Raw genomic sequence first — 8,595 nt, 5'->3', positions numbered from 1 at the left:
TCTTTAATAGTAATTGGGGTTGGCTTTCTTCCAAGGGGAGGGTCTTAGGGTTGGGCCTGGCATTGGTTGGACATTCCTTCAATCTCTGCTCTATTTGTTCTGTCTTTGTCTTTGCAGGTTTTATAGGTAGTGTAAGTTTTAGATTGAGGGTTTTGTGGGTGGTTTGGTGTTCTCCTCTGTCCTCTAGGAGTCTTGTCTAGAGAAAGGGTGTCCTCTTCAGTCTCCATGGTCCCTGTCTTTCTCAGCCATTTGAGGTTCCTCTTTTAAGAAATTTCTGTTTAGATGTGTATCTGATTTCTAAATTAGGTTATTTGTTCTCTTGATATGTAGTTTTTAGAGTCATTTATATATTTTGGATATTAATCCTTCATCGGATGTGTAGTTGATAAAAATCTTTTATCATTCTGTAGGCATCCACTTTATCCAAATGCTAATGTTCTTTTCTGTGCTGGACATTTTCAGTTTCATGAGTTCCAATTTATCAACTGTTGATATCAGTGACTGTGCAAACAGCGTTCTGTTCAGTAAGTTCTTTCCTGTGCCAATGTGTTCAAGGCTGTTGCCCACTTTTTCTCCTATCAGGTTAAATGTATATGGTTTTACTTTGAAATCTTTGATCCAATTGGAGTTGATCTCTGTGCAGGGTGATATGTATAGATTTATTCAGATTCATCTACATGAAGCTCTGAAGTTTGACCAACATCATCTGTCTTTTTTCCAGTGTGTAGTATTTCTGTTTTAGAACTGATTTCCATAGTAGCTGTGGAAGTTTCATTTCCCACCAGTAATGGGTGAGTGTTCCCCTTATTTCACCTCAGCATCAGAATAAGCTGTTACATGTTTCATTGATCTTACCTATTCTGACTGGTATAAGAATAAGTTTTGACACAGGTACAGTGGTGCACGTCTGTAATCTCAGCACTCTGGGAGGCAGAGGCAGGTGGTTCTCTGTGAATTCAAGGCCAGCCTGATCTACAAAGTGACTCCAGGACAGCCAAGATTACAGAGAGAAAATCTGTCTTGAAAACACCAGCAAACAAAAACAAAACAAAAATAATTAAGTTTTGATTTTCATTTTTTGATAACTGAGGATTTTGAACATTTGAAGTATTTCTGAATCATTTGAATTTCTTATTTTGAGAATTGCTTTTCTCTTTTTTAATTAATTAATTAATTCACCATATATCCAATTGTAACCCCTCCCTCATCTCCTCCTCCAACTCCAAACCTCCCTCTGTCATCTCCCTAACCCCCTCCCCTCATCCTCAGAAAAGGAGAGCCCCTCACAATCCACCCCACACATGACAATCCCCCCCAGCACATCAAGGTGCATCAGGACTGAGAGCATGCTCTTCTCCTGTGGGCTGGCAAGGCAGCCTTACCATGGGCAAGTAATAAAAAAGTAGGCAACAGAGTCCATGTTGGAGACAGCTCCTGTTCACCTTACTAGGGAACCCACATGAAAACCAGGATACCATCAGTTATATCCCAGCTGGACCTAGGGAGCCTATAGTACATGCATGAGCCTTGCTTGTATACCTCATATCTTCATTGGTTTGTTTTCTTGATATCTAGTTTTTTTAGTTCTTTATATATTTTGAATATTAGCCCTCTATCAGATATGTAGTTACCAAAAATAAAATATTTGTAAAATAAACTGATTGGCCTGCTCTTTGATCACCTCCCCCTGAGGGGGGAGCAGCCTTATCAGGCCACAGAAGAAGACAATGCAGCCATTCCTGATGAGACCTGATAGACAATGATCAGAGGGAAGGGGAAAAGGACCTCCCTTTCCAGTGGACAGGGGGAGGGACAGGGGTGGGGAAGAGGGAGAGTGGGATTGGAAGGGGAGGAGGTATGGAGGTATAGGGGGGATACAAAGTGAATAAACTGTAATTAATAAAAATAAAAATAATTAAATAAAACAGAGATGCAAAAAAATTAAAAAGCATACAACAACAAAAACAAAAGATATTTGTAAGAGTATGGATTTATGTGTAGGTCCTTGATTCCACTGATAATCATGTCTGCTTTTGTGCCAATAGCCATGCTGTTTTTAAATGAAGAAAATGCTCACTGTTTCAAGTTAAGATTGGAATGGTGATACCTAGAAAAGCTGATTTATTACTCAGGGTATCTGTCTATCTATCCATCTATTTATTTATTTTAGATATCCTGGAATTTTTATCTTTCCATATAAAGATGAAAGAGATCATTTCAAGATCTGTGAAGAATTGTGTTGGGTTTTTGTTGAGGATTGCACTGAATTTGTAACTGCTTTTGATAGGATTTTTGCTGTCTGTGCCTATTGATCTATGCCCATGGAAGAGTTTTCTGTTTTCTGATATTTATTTCTTTTCTTCATTTGCTTGAAGTTTTTATCATACAAGTGTTTTGCCTGATTGTTTAGAGGTACCACAAGATAGTTTATGTTATTTGAGGCAATTGTGGAAAGTGTTGTTTCCCTAATCTTGTTCTCAGTCCATTTGTCATTTGTATATAGGAAGGGTACTGATATTTGTGAATTAATTTTGTATGCAGTTACTTTGCTGAAAGAGTTTATCAGCTGTAGGAATTTCTGGTAGAACATTTTGAGTCACATATGTATACTACCATATCATCTGCAAATCAAAAATACTTTGACTTTTTTCTAAGTTGCATGCCCTTAATCTCCTTCCATTGTCTTATTAAATCCACCAAATATTTCTAGTACTATATTGAATAGATGTGGAAAAACCTGACAACCTTGTCTTGCTCCTCATTTTAGTGGAATTGCTTTGATTTTTCTCTCCTTTTAATTTGATGTTGGCTATGGGACTGCTGTAAACTACCTCTATTATGTTGAGATGGGTTCCTTTCATCCCTAGTCTCTCCAGGACTTTTATCTTAAAGGTGTGTTGTATTTTCAAAGGTCTTTTCTGAATCTAATGATATAATTGTTTGGGTTTTGTCCTTCAGTCTGTTTATATGGTGGATTACATTGACAGATTTTTGTATGTTGAACCATCTCTGCATCACTGGGATTAAGCCTGCTTGATCATGATGAATGATCTTTTTGTTGTATTATTGGATTCTGTTTGCAATTATTTCATTGAGATATTTTTCACCTATGTTCATAAGGGAAATTGGTCCACAAATCTCTTTTTTATTGAGTCTTTTTTTTTTTTTTTTTTTTTTTTTTTTTTTGGTTCAGGCATCAGGGTAACTATGGCCTCATAAAGAAAATCGGACTACGTTCCTTCTGTCTGTATTTTGTGGACTAATTTGAAGTTTTAATATTAATTATATATTTTTTTAAAATGTTAGAATTCTGTGCTAAAATCAACTGGCCCTGAGCCTTTGTGGATTGGGAGACTTTAAATTATTGTTTCTATTTTACTGGAGGTTATAGTTTTGTTTAAATTGCTTATCTGATCTAAATTTAACTTTGGTAAGTAGTATATATATTTTTTTAAATTACCCATTTCTTTTAAGTATTCCAATTTGGTAGAGTACAGGTTTTTGAAGTATAATCTTAAGATTCTCTGGATTTCTTCAGAGCCTGTTGCTATGTCCTCCTTCTCATTTCTAAATTTGTCGATTTGGATCTTCTCATTCTTTTAGTTAATATGGATAAGGCTTTCTCAATCTTATTGATTTTTTGTCAACGAACCAACTCTTTTTTTCATTGATACACTGTGTCTATTTTTTGTTTGTTTCTTTTATTGATTTCATCCCTGAGTTTGGTTATTTATTGCCCTCTACTTCTATTGGTTGTGACTTTCTGCATTCTGTTCTAGGACTCTCAGGTGTGCTGTTAAGTTACTAGTATAAAGTCTACCAAATTCTTTTTTATGCAGACACCTAGTGCTGGCTGAACTCACCTCTTAGAACCACTTTCACTGTGTCTGGTAAGTTTGGGTATATAGAACATCCATTTTCTTTCAATTATAGGAAGTCTTTTACTTCCTTCTTACTTCCTGTCTTGATCATTTTCACTCAGAAGAGTTGTTTGGTTTCCATGAATTTGCAAGCTTTTTGTTGTTTCTGTTGTTGATGATGTCCGGTGTTAATGTGTGGTGATCAATAGGATGCAGGGTGTTATTTTAATTTTGTTGTATCTGTTGAGATTTACTTTGTGTCTGAGTATGTGATCCATTTTGGAGAAAGTTCCATGAGGTTCTGAGAAGAAGGTATATTATTTTGGTTTGGGGCAAAATATTTTATACATGTTTATAAGTCCATTTGGTTTACAACGTTAGTTAGCTCCAGCTTATCTCTGTTTAGTTTTTGTCTGCATTACCTGTGTATTGTCAAGAGTGAGGTATTTGTCAGCCTGTGATTTAAACCGCAGTAAATGTGTTCGTTTATTTGTTTGTTTTATCAACTTGTATGCCCTTGTTATTGGTGCATAAATATTAAGAGTTGCAATGTCCTCTTGGTGGATTTTTTCCTTTGATGAGTATGTAGTGTCCTCTATTTCTTATCATTTGTTTTAGTTTGCATTTTATTTTATTTTTCAGATATTAAAATGGCTATGCCAGTTTTCTTCTTAGGTCTACATGCTTGGAATATCTTTTTCTATTCTTTTTCTCTGAAATGATGGCTATCTTTTATTTTAAGGCATGTTTCTAGGATGCAGTAGCAGGATGGATCCTGTTTTCACATCTATCCTGTTAGTCTGTGTCTTTTTATTGGGGAAATGAGAGATATCAATATATTCATAGACATCAACATATTGAGAGATATCAGTGACTAGTATTTGTTAATTCGTGTTATTTTGTTGTTGTGAAGGTGGTAGTGATGGTGATGGTGATGGTGTGTGTCTCTGTGTGTGTTTCTTCTTTTGATTTGCTGGTCTGTGGTTATTTATTTACTGTGTAATCTTGGGTGTGATTTGATTAACACCTTTAGGTTGGAGTTTTCTTTCTAATGTCATCTTTGGTTCTGAATTTATAGATCAATATTGCTTAAATTTGGTTTTATCATAGAATGTCTTATTTTCTTCATCTATTGTGATTTAAGGTTTTGTTGGATATAACAGCTTCATAGGGTTATGGTCTCATAGAGTTCTACAACACATCTGTTCAGCCTTTCTGGCTTTTAGAGTCTCCAAAGAAAAGACAGGTATAATTCTACCTTTATATGTTAGTTAGTTTTTTTCCCTTACAGCTTTAAATATTCTTTTATTGTTCTGTATGTTTATTGTTTAGTTATGTGCCAAGGGGACTTTTTTTTCCTTATCCAGTCTATTTGCTGTTCTGTATGCTTTTTGTACCTTCACAGGAAACTTTTCTTCTGTGATTTTTGTTGGAAATATTTCCTGTGCTTTTGGTCTGGGTTTCTTCTCCTTCCTCCCTATTTCTATTATTTTTAGAGTTTGGTCTCTTCATTGTGTCTCAGATTTATTTGATGTTTTGTGTCAGATCATTTTTATATTTAACATATCAATTCTTCTATATCAATTCTTCCATCTTGTCATCAATGTCAAAGACTTTTTCTTATGTCTCTTATGTTCTGTTGGTGAGGCTTGTCTCTGAAGTTTCAATTTGATTTCCTAAATTTTCATTTCCAGATTTTCCTCAGTTTGAATTTTATTAATCCTGTGTAGGAGACATGGATGCTCTTGTGCTCATAGGTAAGCGCCAAGGAAATAAGAAATATTAAACACACAGGCTTGGCTCTGAAATGGGAGAGACATATAACCTGTTTTCAGCACACTGCGATGGGAGCAGATGTGGTTAATAGCCTGATAAATCATCTGTGTGACTGAGATCACAATGGATTCCAGCACTGTCCCTTATTGCGAACTTGTTTTTCTCAACTAATCTATAAAATCTATTTCTGTGGAACATGTCACTTGTCCTTTCAAAGTGTTTTGATTTAGTCATGCTTTAGAAATCATTGTACATGCAGGACTGAGTTGAATATCACCAGGAAACTTTTCGCCAAGTTATGTTGAGCTTACATATGCCAAAAATAAACCACTTGAGGTTAGATTCTCAGAGTTTGACCCGACAGCAGCTGCTGAGTCATGATGAAGTGGACTCCCATCATTCTTCCCACTGATCATTACTTCACTGGCTGTGTTGTTTGAAGAGATCCTCACAATTCTATTTTTACTTTCAGGTCTTGAACTCTCCATTTTCTTAGACTGTTTGTTTGTTTGTGTTTTATACATTTAGATTTCTTTAAGGAATTAGTTCATTGCCTCTTTGTGAAGCTTAAAAGGGGCTATTTTAAGATATTTTTCTTGTGTTTCAGCTATGTTACAATACTCAGGGCCTGCTGTATAGGATTGCTGGGCTTTCATGGGGACATTTTGTTGTTATTTATTGAATTTTTATGCTGTCATAAGTCATCTGAGTTTGGGGAGATTATGATTCTAAGTGCTGATCCCTGGTACTGTCTTTGTTGAGTGGGTGTTTTGTTCCTGGGTTTCTCTTGCCCACTCTAGCTCTAGGGAGACTGGGATGGCTATGTGTCACCTGGTAGAAAATGCTCCTATGATCCTTATGGGTGTGACTACTAGGGGTTTCAGGTAAAAATTTGTCTCTACATTATGGAAGCAGACAGCCATATGGGTACCCACCAGAGATAACCACTGAGGCACAGCTCTATAGCTATTTGAATGTTCTTATTCCATCTGTCTTGGTCTTTGCTCAGGTATTGAACATATAAGAATAGCCCTGACTGTCCAAAGCATGGATTTTGGAAGGCAAAAATCTCCTGAAATCTTGCTTGGCAGCTGCGTGGGGGTGGAAGCAGGAAGTTTAACAGAAGCTAAGATAAGGTAGGTGCAGCATCTTGACCTTGGGTTCCTAGAACAAATTTGGGTAGTTTCCCACAAGATTCTCCTTCACGGAGATGAAAGTTTAGTTAACTCTGAAATGACCTCAACAAGAGCAGAAGATGGAGGAACCTCTGCCCTGTCTTGCCTTGTCACATTAGGAATGGGAAAGCAAAAGGGGTTCTTAGGAGGGAGGAAAGTAGGGTATTTCACCAGGATCTGTTCTTTTTCTTACTATTGGATGCATGGAGTGAGCAGAAGCAATAGCCAGTGGTCTGCTCCAGAGCTGTGGATGAGATTAGGAGACTGGACTTGGAGCAATGGAGTGAGAGATGAAGATCATCAGTTAGCCTGCCTACATCTCTGTCAGGAATGACCTGTAGGTTCCCAGGGAATGCTTGCTGGAGTTGGAGAATGGGGTAAAGGGACAAGAAGTTAGGAAGGGAATATCTGTGCGTTCGACTAGAGATGGGTACAGGGTGGGGGCAGGGAGGATGCATCAGATGGTCTTCTACAGAGTTATGTATAAAACTGGGAGATATAGATTTGGAGGAGAGGAGCTATAGGTGAAGACGTGCAGTTAACCTGCTTGCTTTTCTCCTCAGAGTGACCTGTGGTTCCCAGGGTCACTGCTGCAGTTGGGGACTATAGTAAAGCAATAATCGTGGGAGAAAGATTAGAAGATTTGTGTCATCTACTGGTCATGGGGTAGGGGCAGAAGATGGCCTAAGCTGTTGCTCTGCAGTAGCACTAAAGATGAGACTGGGGAATTAAATGTAGAGTTGCTGACAGGGAGAGAGGTAAAGACATGAAATTAGCCTACCTGCTTCCCTGGCCAGACTGGCCTCTCTTTCTGATATCTGATGACAAGATGTCCAAGACAAATCTTTGCCCACTTTCCATTTCCCCTCTTGGATACTTGAAATTCTCTTTGCATGCCTAGGGTCTTCCATTCTTGTCATTTCTAAAAAAAAAAAAAAATGTACATATAAAGGAATGTGTCAGCTGTTGTACATAGAAAGGAATATGTCAGCTGTTGTTTGCATTTTCACACTGAGCTTCACACTGATATAAAAAGAAAAGAGGTATGCATTGATGCGGGGAGCAAGATGCACCAAGTCTATAGGTTCACACCGGGATGCCTTCTGATCTCACATTTGACTTCCTTCTGAATGTGGGGTAGAGACACAGGGTCACCAGCCTGCCATGTTAATTATGAGAGACTTGTGAAAAGTCAAAATATTCAGTACATTTAAATGTATTTTTTCCAAGTTGAGGGGTCAATTAGAAAGCAATATATTTCCTCAGATGAAGTTAGCTGAGAAATAGAATGGATTAATCAAGGGGAAAAATTATCCAGGAGAAAAAATCAAGTGAAATTACCAAGATAATTTACTGAATAATAGATGCTAAATAAAGAAATGCTTATACGAGCCTGGGTCAGGAATGTACATGCATCTATTTTGAAGCTTTGCCTGTGGGAGATCAGGACCTAAATGACAGCTAAAGCTCTTTAGAGGAAGAATCCAAGAACAACAGCAACAAATTACTTATATATGAGTTTTCAAAAATTATTTAAAAAAACACATTTTTTACATCTAAAATGAAAATCTTTTCTTCCTTAAAAACCACTGAAGGTATGGGGAGATGGTTTAGTGAGTAGAGCACTGGCCACAAATGCATATAGATTGTAGGTGAGATCTCCAGAGCCCACAGAAAATTCAGTCAGGTATGACAGCTGCCTTTAATCCCGGCATAAGGGAGGCCGAAAGGAGCAAGCTGAGTAGCCAGAATAGCCAAAATGAGACACTCCGATAGCCAAGCCT

Source organism: Meriones unguiculatus, chromosome 19 (assembly GCF_030254825.1).
Source record: "Meriones unguiculatus strain TT.TT164.6M chromosome 19, Bangor_MerUng_6.1, whole genome shotgun sequence".
NCBI classification, from domain to species: Eukaryota; Metazoa; Chordata; class Mammalia; order Rodentia; family Muridae; genus Meriones; species Meriones unguiculatus.
The sequence above is the reverse complement of the archived record's forward strand: the minus strand, read 5'-3'. Positions refer to the sequence as shown.